The sequence below is a fragment of the Coffea arabica genome, chromosome 2e, assembly GCF_036785885.1.
Source record: "Coffea arabica cultivar ET-39 chromosome 2e, Coffea Arabica ET-39 HiFi, whole genome shotgun sequence".
Classification (NCBI taxonomy): domain Eukaryota; kingdom Viridiplantae; phylum Streptophyta; class Magnoliopsida; order Gentianales; family Rubiaceae; genus Coffea; species Coffea arabica.
Window position 1 is genome coordinate 48,452,505 of NC_092313.1, and position 14,571 is coordinate 48,467,075.

The following is a 14,571-nucleotide window of genomic DNA, read 5'->3' on the forward strand; positions in this document are numbered from 1 at the left end:
AACTTGAAGGAAAATTCCTCACGATTTCTGGTTGTAATAATCCGTCCCTTATTCTGAAAGACAAGAAGTCTTATATAGGCGTGTAAAAGATCTAAACTAAGATGCCAACAAAACCTAATCCGACTTGAAATTTTCCTTGCCAAACTTGGCCCAAGCCGAAGTGCAACTAGGAAAACCCTAATCAACTTAACACGAACAAATAACGTTGGTGCTTGACTAAAGCAACCTTATGACCAACTAGATAAACTACTTTAAGGATTAAAACTATAGGACAACATGTCCTTTATGCGATTAACAAACTACTAAACTAGGCAGCTTTAAAACAACTACTAACTAAACTAACAAGTATGAGATCATTCTTTCACTTCAAACGTACAAGTGAATAAGGTAACTTCATGGTCCACCAAATCTTCAAACTTAGCTTGCTCCTTGCTTGTATGGTGAATGATCAAGGCTTGTAAAGCTTCCTTCACCTTCTTAGATTTTGACCTTGTCATCGGACCACCAATGTTGACCAAAGGATCATTGACCCAAGGTTGAAGTTGTAGCGCACCCGTATCCACATCATTCCCTCTCTCCTCGAAAGGATTCGTCCTCGAATCTTCAAAGTCTCCTCTTGAAAGCCATTTGTCCACAAATCGACGATGCGCTTAAAGGACAGCAATGTTGGAAATAGATGAGTGAATACGAGCCATGTTGCATGTCGTTTGGTCAACTGCGGGAAGCTCTCAAGCAAGGACATGCGCCAAGGTAGGAAAGAGCTTGTGTAAGGCGTGTGAAAATCCCAGGTGGCAATCCAAAACCTTTGGTCATGGATTTTCACATTGGCACCTTGATTGTGCAAATGTGTAAAATCCAGCACTAGTTGACATTGATTTGAATCATCTTGCTTGGAGAAAATAGGAGCAACTTGTTGCATGGATGAGGCACTAAACAACTCGTGGAGGACAACTTTGGGATCTTGCGTGACACACAATTTCTTATCTTCCAATATATAAGGTAGCAAACAATTGAATTCCACTTTATGAGGATTACTCGAACTAGCACAAGTTGAAGTTGACAAATTGAGCACTTGGCCACTAGTTTTTGGCTGTGTGAATAAGCATGAAAGATCACCACCTTTAGTTGGAATAAGCACGAAATCAGGTTGTAAGTCATTAATCAAAACTGGAAAATTTTGGACAACTTTACAACCTACAAAATAAAATAACCTTCAACTTGAAACAAATTAGAAATGGGGTAAAGAAGTAATGGTACATCATCAACTAAATGGTAAAAAGGTATAGAACAAGTTTTAAGTGTGAAAACTCCTTTTGCCACTTCATTATTCCTTCCACCAATTGATTCAACTTGAGAAAGCATTGCTAGCCTTTTACACTTTCCTTCAAAATCTGCATAAGAAATACAAGTGTTAGGATGGAAATTATACTCAAAAGAAGGTAAAGATGATGAATGAACCATAGATAGCAAATGAGAGTCAAATTTTGGAATTCTCCCTTCATGGTAAGTTTGACTTGATTCGCCTTTGGTATGGACAGATTTGAATTGAAATTGTTCCATGAGGTGATTACAAGTAGATTTAATTCCTAAAAGACAAACTCCATGGAAACTAGTGAATTGTACAAGTGACTTTGGAATAGAGCATGGCATGACTAACTTCACTTGACTTTGCTTAATCTGCACAATCGAAGAAACACTAGACAAAGCAAAGGTAAGTTCGTTAGGAAAACAATAAGCCCTCACATTTTTGCTCAAAATCAGCTCATTTTCTCTTTTTTCTTCCTTTTTACCACTCATCTCATCAGATTTTCCATCTCTTTATCTAGCTTAAAGCCCTCGATTATTTTCTCATTATCAACCTCCTCAACAAATGGTTCGATAGGATGAGATACTCCTTTGTTGGGAATCGGGTCAGCTACCTTCTTCTTAGAAAACTCACTTTGATAGCATCAATTTGACTCCATTTGTTTCTAGTGTAGAAGACGTTGATATGTCTCCCAAAATGACTCCTGATGAGGTGGTTCAACTCTAGGTTTAGGCCTAGAAAATGTTTAATGAACTTTCTTATCACCTCTTGTATAAACCGGTTTTAAAGAGGTAGATTGCATGGAACCACTCCTCTTGAGAGATTCGTTCTCTCGCTTGGGTTTATGTTTGTGTTCCCTCGCTCCCCTTTGGCTTTTCCTTGATCGAAATGAGGTGTTGGAATGATATCCCTCATCATCCGTATCATGATCATCATTCCGAACACTTGAACCCCTATTGTGTGTATCTCCGGTACCTCGCATCTCAATGGCAGCCAGTATGTCGGATAATTATGTCATCACAAATTCATGTCTCTCCGCTTGTTTTCGAAGAGCTTGGAGCACCAGTTTGAGTGACACGTCGGTCTCAGATGGCTCGGGTATGTTCCCTGTCAAACCTACAAAACAAGTGTATCCTAGTCTACCTTGCAAAACACTTGTGTATCACTCAAGGAAAACACACTCACTCTCAATTTCCCTTCTCGAAGTTCTTAAAACAACTCAAAATCTCAAAAATTTCAGAATTAATTACCCTATAAGCAAGTAATAAGACACAAAGCAGAATTTTGTAAATCCTAGAAAAAACTCTACCCAAAGTTGGAACTTTTTTGAGCTGCTATTTTGCTGAGTTTCTGGTCAGTATTTTGGAGGGTAAATGGTTCTTTTGGGGTGCTCAAGTAATGTAAGAACCAGTCCTCAAATTTCAGTCAAATCGGTTCGCAAAAACTAGCTCAACCGATTTTAGAAACTCAAGAATTCAAAGGCGGTTTGGCTAAGGTGTTTGTGGCAGTTTAGGTTTGGTTTTGGAAACTGATTTGGGTGTGTTTGGGGCTGGTTAGGTCGTTTGGGGTCTTTGAAATTCAATCAAGATTGGAAACTCAAGATTTAGAAACCAATCAAGATTTGAACTCAAGTTTTGGGAAACCAATCAAGATTTGGAAACTAATCAAGATTTGGAAACCAATCAAGATTTGGAAACTCAAGATTTGGGAAACCAATCAAGATTTGGAAAACTAATCAAGAATTGGAAACTCAAGATTTGGAAACCTGATTTCCTTTGTGTGAAAGCCGATTCCTTCTCTTCTTCCTTTTTTTCATTTTTTTTGTTTTTTTGTTTTGTTTTTTTTGCTTTGGCTCTTTAAGGAACACAAATTCAAGTCATACCAACAAGTTCAAGAAACGGATGAAAGGTTATGTAAATTCCAAGAAAACCCTAGTTCTTGATTTATTGTTCAAGAACTTTCAAAACAAGACTTGGTGGTCCAAGAACTTCAAGAATTTTGCTCAAGAAGCTCAAGAACTTTCCCAAATTATGTTGTGGTGTCCAAGATTTGCAAGAACAACAACCAATACTCAAGAAATAGGTAAAACAGAATTTCAGCAATACTCAAAAGAAAATTCCAGCAACTTGGACACTAAAACAATATAAGGTACGTGACTTTTTTTTTTAAACCCTAAAAACCCAAACACAAGTATAACAGACCCAAGAACGAAATTTGGACAGAAAACACAAAAAGACAACACCCAAATAGATTTTTTTTGTGTTCGGATGAACAGTACCGCGGATGAACAGTGCGTGAACAGTGATGGTGAACAGTACTTTTTTTTTTTGACAAAAGACACAAACTAACAAGATATGAGCAACTCCAATTGAAAGAGAATTGACTTGATGCTCTTGAAACCAACTGATGAGCAACCCTAGGGGAAGACCCTCCTAGAATCTCCCAACTTTGTAATATCATAATTGGATCTTTTCTCCCAATGGAAATTGAACTCGATTGTTCTCATGAACTCAAGACCTCTGACACACAAAGGTAATCAGCAACCTTAAGCAAATAATGATGGATAAAGAGATACCACGAGTAGGGAACAAACTAATCGATAATGTCTGATTTGAATCCTAAGCTATGAACTCAAGAATTGAAGAGTAAGTTCGATTAAGAACTTGAAGGAAAATTCCTCACGATTTTTGGTTGTAATAATCCGTCCCTTATTCTAAAAGACAAGAACCTTATATAGGCATATAAAAGACCTAAACTAAGCTGCAAACAAAACCTAATCCGACTTGGAATTTCCCTTGCTAAACTCGGCTCAAGCCCAAGTGCAACTAGGAAAACCCTAATCAACTTAACACGAACAAATAACGTTGGTGCTTGACTAAAGCAAGCTTATGACCAACTAGATAAGCTACTTTAAGGATTAAAACTAGATGACAACATGTCCTTTGTGCGATTAACAAACTACTAAACTAGGCAGCTTTAAAACAACTACTAACTAAGCTAACAAGTATGAGATCATTCTTTCACTTCAAACGTACAAGTGAACAAGGTAACTTCATGGTCCACCAAATCTTCAATTGCTCCTTGCTTGTATGATGAATGATCAAGGCTCGTAAAGCTTCCTTCACCTTCTTGGATCTTGACCTTGTCATCGGACCCCCAATGTTGACCAAAGGATCCTTGACCCAAGGTTGAGGTTGTTGCGCACCCATAACCGCATCAGTTCGATTGGTTACCTCAATTTGACCATTCGTTTGAGGATGACTAGGAGTAGAAAATAACAACTTAGTTCCCAACTTTCCCCAAAGTGATTTCCAGAAATAGCTTAAGAATTTCACATCCCTATCACTCACAATAGTACGCGGTACCCCATGCAATCTAACCACGTCCTTGAAGAATAAATCAGCAACATGGCGCGCATCATTTGTTTTCCTAAAAGGGATAAAGTGACCCATTTTAGAAAATCTATCCACTACAACAAAGATACTATCCATACCTCTAGAAGATCTTCGTAAACCAAGCACAAAATCCATCGATAAGTCTGTCCAATGAGCATGAGGTACGGGTAGAGGAGTGTACAATCCATGAGGATTACTCCTTGACTTTGCCTGCTTACATTTTAAACACTTATCACAAATGTTAGCAACGTCACGCCTCATTTTAGGCCAATAGAAGTGTTCATGCAAATTGTCAAGAGTTTTATCAACGCCAAAATATCCCATCAACCCTCCGCCATGGGCTTCTCTAACAAGCAATTCCCTAAGTGAACAGTTGGGAATACATAGGCGATTTTGTTTGAACAAGAAATCTTCATGCCTATAAAACTTTTGAAATGCAGCATGTTCACAAGCTTTAAACACATTAGAAAAATCATCATCATGTGCATACAAGTCTTTAATGTGCTCAAAACCAAGTAACTTAGTGTTCATGGTAGTGATCAAAGTATACCTCCTAGACAATGCATCTGCAACGACATTATCTTTCCCCTTCTTATACTTAATGATATATGGAAAGGAATCAATAAATGCAATCCATTTAGCATGTCTTTTATGCAACTTACCTGGACCCTTAAGGAATTTAATTGATTCATGATCAGTATGTATCACAAATTCCTTAGGCATAAGATAATGCTGCCACACTTCAAGAGCACGCACAACAGCATACAATTCTTTATCATAAATAGGGTAATTAAGAACTTCCCCACTCAACTTCTCACTGAAATATGCCAAGGGTCTATTGTTTTGATGTAGGAAAACCCCTATGCCTATTCCACTAGCATCACATTTAATTTCAAAAGTCAAATCAAAATTAGGCAAAGCAAGAATAGGTGCTGAAGTTAACAATTTCTTAAACTTATTAAATGACTCTTCTTGCTCTTTTCCCCATTGAAACCCCGCATTCTTTTTAATTATCTCATTCAAAGATGCTGCAATAGTACTAAAGTCTTTAACAAATCTCCTATAGAAACTTGCAAGACCATGAAAAGACCTTACCTGGGACACATTGGTTGGAGTCGGCCACTCTAAGATGGCCTTTACCTTGGCTAGATCAACACTTATGCCATTTGCACCAACAATATATCCAAGAAAGTTAACTTCATGAGTGCAAAAGATACATTTTTCCATGTTAGCAAATAGTCTATTTTCACGCAAGGCACTTAAAACAATTTTCAAATGCTCAACATGCTCATCTAAAGACTTGCTAAAGATCAATATATCATCAAAATAAACAACAACAAACTTTCCAAGAAAATGCCTTAAAATATGGTTCATTAATCTCATGAAAGTATTTGGAGCGTTTGTCAAGCCAAAAGGCATCACAAGCTACTCATAAAGACCATACTTTGTGTTTTGAAGGCAGTTTTCTATTCATCTCCTTCGTTTATCCTTATTTGATGATATCCCGATCTTAAATCAATTTTAGTGAAAATGATTGCTCCATGCAAATCTTCTAACATATCATCTAACCTAGGAATAGGATGACGATACTTAACAGTAATGTTATTAATTGCATGACAATCTGTACACATTCTCCAAGTCCCTTCTTTCTTAGGCACTAAAATAACCGGAACTGCACAAGAACTAAGAGATTCACGAACCTATTCCTTTTCAAGGAAGGAATCGACTTGCCTTTGGATTTCCTTTGTTTCCTCCGGATTTGCTCTATAGACTGGTCGATTTGGTAGGATTGCTCCAGGAACAAAGTCGATTTGATGTTCAATACCTCAAATTGGAGGTAATCCTTTTGGTAGTTCCTCTGGAAATACATCCTTGAATTCCTGCAAAAGAGAGTAGATTGCACTAGGAAGAGAATCGGTTATGCCAAGTGTGTAAAAAGAAGAATAATCAGCTTCCCTGTACATAAGTACTATGAGAAGACTTTGTGCATTCAAAGTCCTATCTACCTCACACACACTTGCATAAAAGCTCTTTTTTTCACTTTCAAGCTCTCGGCCTCACTGAGTCTTTTTGCACTCGAATTTTCTTTTTCACTCAACTCGGTCTCTATTTTCTTTTTCCCTTCATTCTCTCTCACATTCGACTTTTTCTTTTCCTCCTCGGCTTCCTTTTCTCTCTCTCTTTTCTTAGATGCAATTGCTCTTCATACACTCGTGTAGGTGTCAAAGGTGAAAGAGTGATTTTGAGGTTGTCCATAATGAACTTATACTTGTTAGTGAGTCCAATATGATCAGCCTGTCTATCATACTCCTAAGGACTCCCTAACAAGACATGACTAGCATGCATAGGAATTACATCACATTAAACTTGGTCCTTGTATCGACCAATAGAAAAAGCAATTAAAGCTTGTTTGGTCACCTTGACTTCCCTCCCATCATTTAACCAAGACAATCTATAGGGTTTAGGGTGGTAAGTCCATGGAATGTGTTTTTGCTCAACAAAATCAACAGCTACACAATTAGTACAAGAGCCATTATAAATGATCATAAGACATACCTCATCTCCAATTTTGCATCTCGTATGAAAGATGTTGGTTCGTTGGAGATCATCTTCTTAAGCTTGTGCATTAAGCACTCTCATAGTCACCACAGTTCAAGCTACGGGGTCCTCCTCTATCTCAACCATGTTATTATCCTTTCCTTCTTCTTCAAGCGGTGGCATGTCCGCATAGTCCTCCTCTCCTTCGCTTTGCCACACTCCCTCTTCATTCATGTACATGATGTTTCGGTTAGGGCATTGAGCCATGAGGTGGCCAATTCCCTTGCATTTGAAGGATGCCTTTGGCTGGTTGGTAGATGTATTTGCCCCTGGAAGAGTCGGCCGCAGGGTTGGTTTAGAAGAAGCTGCACTCGGATGGGACGGTTGTTCCATCCGCTTGTTTTCCCTTTCTCTATTACCTTGCCTTGGCCACGCATTGGATGTTGGCAATTGATTTCTTCTCCAAGGAGTGGAAGGGGATGTAGTGGATTGGCCACTAGGTGTTTTTATAGATAAGGCTTGCTTCTCCACCTTCTCTGCATAAGACACCATTTGTTGAAACTCAAAGTGGTCTTGAAGCTCAACCTTCTTCCTAATTTCAGGATTTAATCCATTAAGAAACCTTGCCATGGTTGCTTCTGGATCCTCTTGTACATTGGCCCTTATCATCGCTACTTCCATTTGCTTGTGGTACTCATCAACTGAATTAGACCCTTGAGTGAGTCGTTGGAGCCGATTGTACAAGTCCATAGTGTAATGGAAGGGTACAAATCATTTCCCCATCACTTGCTTCATTTCAGTCCAAGTGTCAATCGGTTGTTCCCTATTTCTTCTCCTTGTGGCACATACTTGCTCCCACCAGATAGATGCGTAATCTTGAAATTCAATAGCTGCAAGTTTCATCTTTTTCTCTTCAGAGTAATTGTGGACTTCAAACACTTGCTCAACTCGCCTAACCCAATCCAAGTAAGTTTCAGGATCATTCTTTCCATGAAAGGTAGGCATCTTAGTCTTGATGGAACCAAGATTGTCATCGGTTCTCCTAGGTCGGTCTCAACATTCTCTCGCTCCCCTTTGGCTTTTCCTTGATCGAAATGAGGTGTTAGAATGATATCCCTCATCATCCGCATCATGATCAGCATTCTGAACACTCGAAGCCCTGTGGTGTGTATCTCCGTTATCTTGCATCTCAATGGCAGCCAACCTGTCGGATAATTGTGTCATCACAAATTCATGTCTCTCCGGTTGTTTTCGAAGAGCTTGGAGCACCAGTTTGATTGACACGTCGGCCTCAGACAGCTCGAGTATGTTCCCCTCTTGAGACATATTGTCAAACCTGTAAAAACAAGTGTATCCTAGTCTACCTTGCAAAGCACTCGTGTATCACTCAAGAAAAAATACACTCATTCTCAATTTTCCTTGTCAAAGTTCTTAAGAAAAATCAAACTCTCAAAAATTCTAGAATTAAGAACTCAAGAAAAAAACTAAACAACTCAAGACTTAACAACAAAAAGTGAGTGAGTAACAAAAAAAAAAGTCCTATAAGCAAGTAATAAGACACAAAGCAGAATTTTGCAAATCCTAGAAACCCTAGAATTCGTACCTTGTCTTGCTTGAGAATGTAGTTTGCGGTTAAGGGTAATGTCACATGTGGTAGTTGGTTTTTTTGGTGATAGAAATCAGATGGAAAGGGTGAAAATGGAAAGTTTAGGTTGTTTAAGGTGTGAACACAAAAGGATAAGGGTGGGTAGGTGTGAACAGGTGCGTTCGCATTCAATCCGTCCTTTCCAAAATATAGAACTTTAATCTAATCAGATTTTGGAAGTCATTTTCAATCAAGATTTGGAATCTTTCTTTATCAGATTTTGAAAGTCCTTTTCAATCAAGATTTGGAATCTTTCTTTGGATATGATTAAGACTTTCCAATTAACAACTTCCAACCTTAATCCAATAAGAATTTGGAAACCAATAACAATTCGAATTTGGAAACGATTCCCCTCTTTTTTTTTATACAAGAACTTCAAGATTCACGATATCTTAGTTCAACAATCTCAAGTTATGGTTCACACAATCAAGATATTCAAGAATGTCAAGAACTTCAAGATTGCTTTCAAGAATTTGAGGAAGTGACAACGGGTATTGCAAACAAAATTCTCAGCAATTAACAATCAAGAATTGAAAAGTACGTGACACATAAACTAGAAACCCTAAGTTGGACAGCAAGAAACAAAGACAAATAAGACCCTTTTTTTTTACTCGGATGAGCAGTAACGTGAACAGTACGCTACATTTGATGAATAGTAAATCGCTACAGTACAATGAATAGTATCGCTATAGTTTTTTTTTTTTTTTGGACAAAAGACAGAAACTAACAAGATATGAACAACTTCAATTGAAAGAGAATTAACTTGATGCTCCTGATACCAACTGATGAGCAACCCTAGGGGAAGACCCTCCTAGAACCTCCCAACTTTGTAATATCAGAATTGGACCTTTTCTCCCCAATGAAAATTGAACGCGATTGTTCTCATCAACTCAAGGCCTCTGACACACGAAGGTAATCAGCAACCTTAAGCAAATAATGATGGATGAAGAGACACCATGATTAAGGAACAAACTAATCGATAAAGTCTGATTTGAATCCTAAACTATGAACTCAAGAATTCAAGAGTAAGTTCGATTAAGAACTCGAAGGAAAATTCCTCACAATTTCTGGTTGTAATAATCCATCCCTTATTCTGAAAGACAAGAAGCCTTATATAGGTGTTTTAAAGATCTAAACTAAGCTGCCAACAAAACCTAATCCGACTTGAAATTTCCCTTGCTAAACTCGGCCCAAGCCGAAGTGCAACTAGGAAACCCTAATCAACTTAACACGAACAAATAACGTTGGTGCTTGACTAAAGCAAGCTTATGACCAACTAGATAAGCTACTTTAAGGATTAAAACTAGAGGACAACATGTCTTTTGTGCGATTAACAAACTACTAAACTAGGCAGCTTTAAAACAACTACTAACTAAGCTAACAAGTATGAGATCATTCTTTCACTTCAAACGTACAAGTGAACAAGGTAACTTCATGGTCCACCAAATCTTCAAACTTAGCTTGCTCCTTGCTTGTATGGTGAATGATCAAGGCTCGTAAAGCTTCCTTCACCATCTTGGATCTTGATCTTGTCATCGGACCACCAATATTGACCAAAGGATCCTTGACCCAAGGTTGAAGTTGTTGCGCACCCGTATCCACATCAAAAACAGTCTTGGATTTCTTCCTCGTTTGTTAAGGTTTCCTAGTCAATTTAGGATTTTGTCTTCTTGGCTGTTAAAACCGAAATTAATTCAGCCATTAAATTAGTCGTTTGAGTCATTTTTGAGTCCAAATTTCATGTCTTATTCAAACCTGTCCAAGCTTGGAGTTTTCATCCTTTCATTCTTGTAGTATTGAGTCTTGTCTTGTTTGATTTGCTTCCATCTTATTTCATGCTTTATTTAAGTGTCCAATTGAGTCTATTTCATATCCATTTAATCAATCACTCATCTTACCACACTCGTGAGAATTTGATTCGTATGTTGATTGCAACAGTTGAAGGAACTCTAATTTCTTCAAGGAGCTAATCAAGGGGTCTTAAGAATATTTGGTGAGATTAATAGAGTGCTATGTGATAAACACGAGTGTTGAGTGCATATATGTGAGCTTGTGTGTGGTGAGGAATTCTTTCCTTTTGTTTTTTGCTAACCATCTTTGCAGGTTTCACTCTAAGATGTCTTACCAAGATTGGAAGAGTTTAGATGCAGTTTTAGACATAATGAGGGAAGAATTTGATCAGATTTTAGATGGAGTTTTCGCACCTCTTCATAGATGACTTGATCGAATAGAGAAGAGGGAAGCCAAGAGGAGAGGTTCCATGCAATCTAACAGTGATAAAATGCCAAATCATGAGTTTCATACCCTCAAGGAGGAATGGATTGTGATCGTGCTCTAAGAGCTTATGAAAGATATAGATGTGTGATGGTATGAGGAAGAATAAAGATGGTTGCAACATGTGTCTAGAAGAAGTTCATCCTCTATACCAAACGAGTTTCACTTGAGGAGTCTAAGAAATCTAGAAGTAGGATACGGCATGGTGAGCAAAATGAAGAAAGGCGACTTCCTTGGAAGGACTAGAAAATTTCATCACATTCTTCTAAGTCTCAACCTTTGGTAGAGCCACATAAGGAGGAGTCCTTGTCGGAGACTTATCAACGTCTTCTAGGGGAAGCAAATAAAGGAGCGTGTTACATCTAATGCTCAAGCATCTCTTAAAAGGGATTTTGTTGAGGCCATTACTGGTGAAGAGTCTTCATGCATCAAGGATGAACAAAAGGAGCTTCAAATTCCATTTACACTAGCTACTAGTCAAGCATTAGTTGAAGAGGAAATGTGTGAGAATTGTGAGGTAAAAATTGAGGGAAGTGCAAAGAAGAAAATGAATGAAAAATCAAATGAGTTGAGCAAGAAAGAGGAAGAAAAGAAGGAAGGTGAGTTGATTTTGACTGCCAACAAAAATGAGAGTGAGGGGACTTATTGCTTTCCTAATGACCTTAACTATGCTTTGTTTAATGTCTCTTCTTTTGTACAAGTTGAGCAACGAGCCATCACCTTCATCTTTAATTGTTCAATGCCTAAATCCATTGGCAAGTTCAAGAGTTTCCATGGAGTGTGTACTTTGAGTGTTGTCACTCATTGTTATCGACTCATGATACACTTCAAGACTGGTCTACTTGTTGCGCATCATAATGAAGTGGCGAAGGGAGTAGCTGCACTCCAATCATGAAGTTTTAAAGCTGTTCAACTATTTCCAATTTCACCTAATGAAGTGCATTCAAATCTGATGCATACTTTAGTGCTTGTTGCTATCGTTTTGAGAGCTTTTTTCTAGCAGAAGCCTATTCCAGCCTCCCAAATCTAGTTTCTAATTATTCCTTTTGTCTACTTCAAGTATTGCTAGGCCATATGATTCATATGAAGTGGATTTCAACTCTTTGTTGCCTCATATGTTGGACAACATGGATATTTGTGTCAAGCAAGATCCGGAAGATGTCCCTAACTTGCTGATTCATGCTCCTAACAACATGCAAAAAGTTTGGTTCGTCGCTCCATTTGTGTCCATGAGTCTCTTTCGATTACGAGCGCGACATGCATTGTGGCTATCTTTCCTAAGACGGTTTCTCCTTGTTGTCTTTGAACATAGCACTTGGCTTGATTATAGCTTTGTGAAGCTAGTAGAGCCCGCTAAATGGTGATTCAACATAGATTCTACATCTTGAAACCAAGCCAATTTTGAAGCTGCTTGATGATAATGAAACCAATCAGCAAAAAGCATTAACGCTGCAAAAAATCAATGCACCAATTGCGTTACCTAAAGTTTTTGATCCCGGTGGAATGTATGGTGTTCATGCTGTGTTCCATTCTTTTCCATTCGGATTTGATGACAAATCTTTTTCAAAAGGAGGGGAAAGATGAGAACAACAAGATCCAAAGTCATATTCAAGTCCACGAAAATTTCGTTTACTTAAGGTTGATCATGCTTTGTGTGTTGGCCTGATGCGAATGAGCAAGAGAATCATGGTGTTCAAGTAGACCCTGTGAAGGTTCCTAAAGGCCCAGTGACACGAGCACGAGCTAAGAAATTCAAAGAATCGCTTCAAGCCTTGGTTCATGCCGTTCAAGCTCAAGAGAAACCAAGCATTAAAGGAATTGACATGGAAGGTGCAAGTGATCAAGCTTCGATTGACAATTAGGCTTAGATTAATGAGCTCATGTTGAGCCTAGGGGCTGGCCGTGTAGGCCTTAGTCTATTAATGCTTTAGTTAGTTAATTAGTTAGTAGTTAGTGGGTTAGTTCGGCCAAGAGAAAGCCCAAGTGCTGGCCGAAACTCCTTTGCCAAGTTTCCAAACTTTATTAGGTTTAGACAAGGCTATAAATAGCCCCAAAGTTGATATTACATTCAGTTTTTCGATATTATTAATAAAAATTCCAGAAATTTGCTTTCTTTGAAGCACTTTTCCTTTAGCTTGTGAAAGCTAAGTTGAACACCCTAGAATTGATCCTAGGTTGTTTCTTGACTTATCAATCAAGCACCACACTTGATTGTGGTGTCTTCTACCATCAAATTAAAGCTTGAGTGGTCCAAGTTTGGAGGTCGAATCCATCAAAGTCCCAACGTGTCCCTTAAAGGTGTAGGGTTTGCTTCCGCGTGTCGTCTTCTTAGTGCCCGTGGCTCAAGGAATCACACTTGATTGTTTTGAGTCTATTTTTGTCCTTCATAATCGTCACTACGTGTTAGAGTTGTCAAGTCCAAAATCTGTCTTGCTTGTTCCATTGTCGCGTTTGTTGCGTAGTTGTTGTTCGAATTTGCTATCCAAATTTGTCATTGTGTTTGTGCCACAATTCTATTTTGAGTCAGCACTTTTGTTGTGTTGCTTGTTCGTGTCGTGTCCAGCAAGAGAAAAAAAAAAGAGTCACGGCAACTAGGGTTTCTTCTCTTATTGTCGTTTCTCAAGTAGTCTTGTTTGGTGTTGTAAATCTGTCCAGATTTCTGGTTTGTTCATTGCTACTGGTTGTTGCCTAGATTGTGGAAAAATTCTTGTGGTTATTGTGTGTTTGGGGTTGTGGAAACAACCCAGCAAAAAGTCAAATAAAAGGTGTCACATACCTTATTATTTCTGGTGTCATTGCTGGAATTTGCTCTTGGGGGGGCTGATGAACCTGTTTTGCCTTTATTTCTTGAACTTTTGTGCTGTTTCTTGCAAAACTCGAATACCAAAACATATTTAGGGAAGTTCTTGAGCTTCTTGAATGAATTTCTTGAAGTTCTTGGACCACCAAAGACTGATTTGGGAAGTTCTTGAAACCAAATTGTGGGGTTCTTGATACTTGAAACAATCTTCAATCTTGTCTTGGCAAATCTTGAAGTTGGATTCGAATTCAAGGAAATTCTTGGGACTGGAGTTACGTGCTTGAAATAATCTGTTGAGCCACAAAAGAAACAAAAGAAAGAAAGAAAAGAAACCAAAAAGAAAAAAAAAAAAAAGAAAGAAAGATATTGGCTCTAGTTTCCTAATTGTGCACCAAGTCCCACCTTGACTCCAACTAATCCTAATTCTGTTGGGATTAATAGCAGCCAAGAATCCATCGACCAAAGGCCCAAGTTCCCTTCCAACCCACCTAAAATAGCCCACCTTACACTGCAATTCCGTTTCCAAAACCCCAAAGCCAACCGCCACACCTTGTGTGCCAATCCAGCTCGTATTCTTGAATCGGTTGAGCAGCACCTTGTGACCTGATTTGGC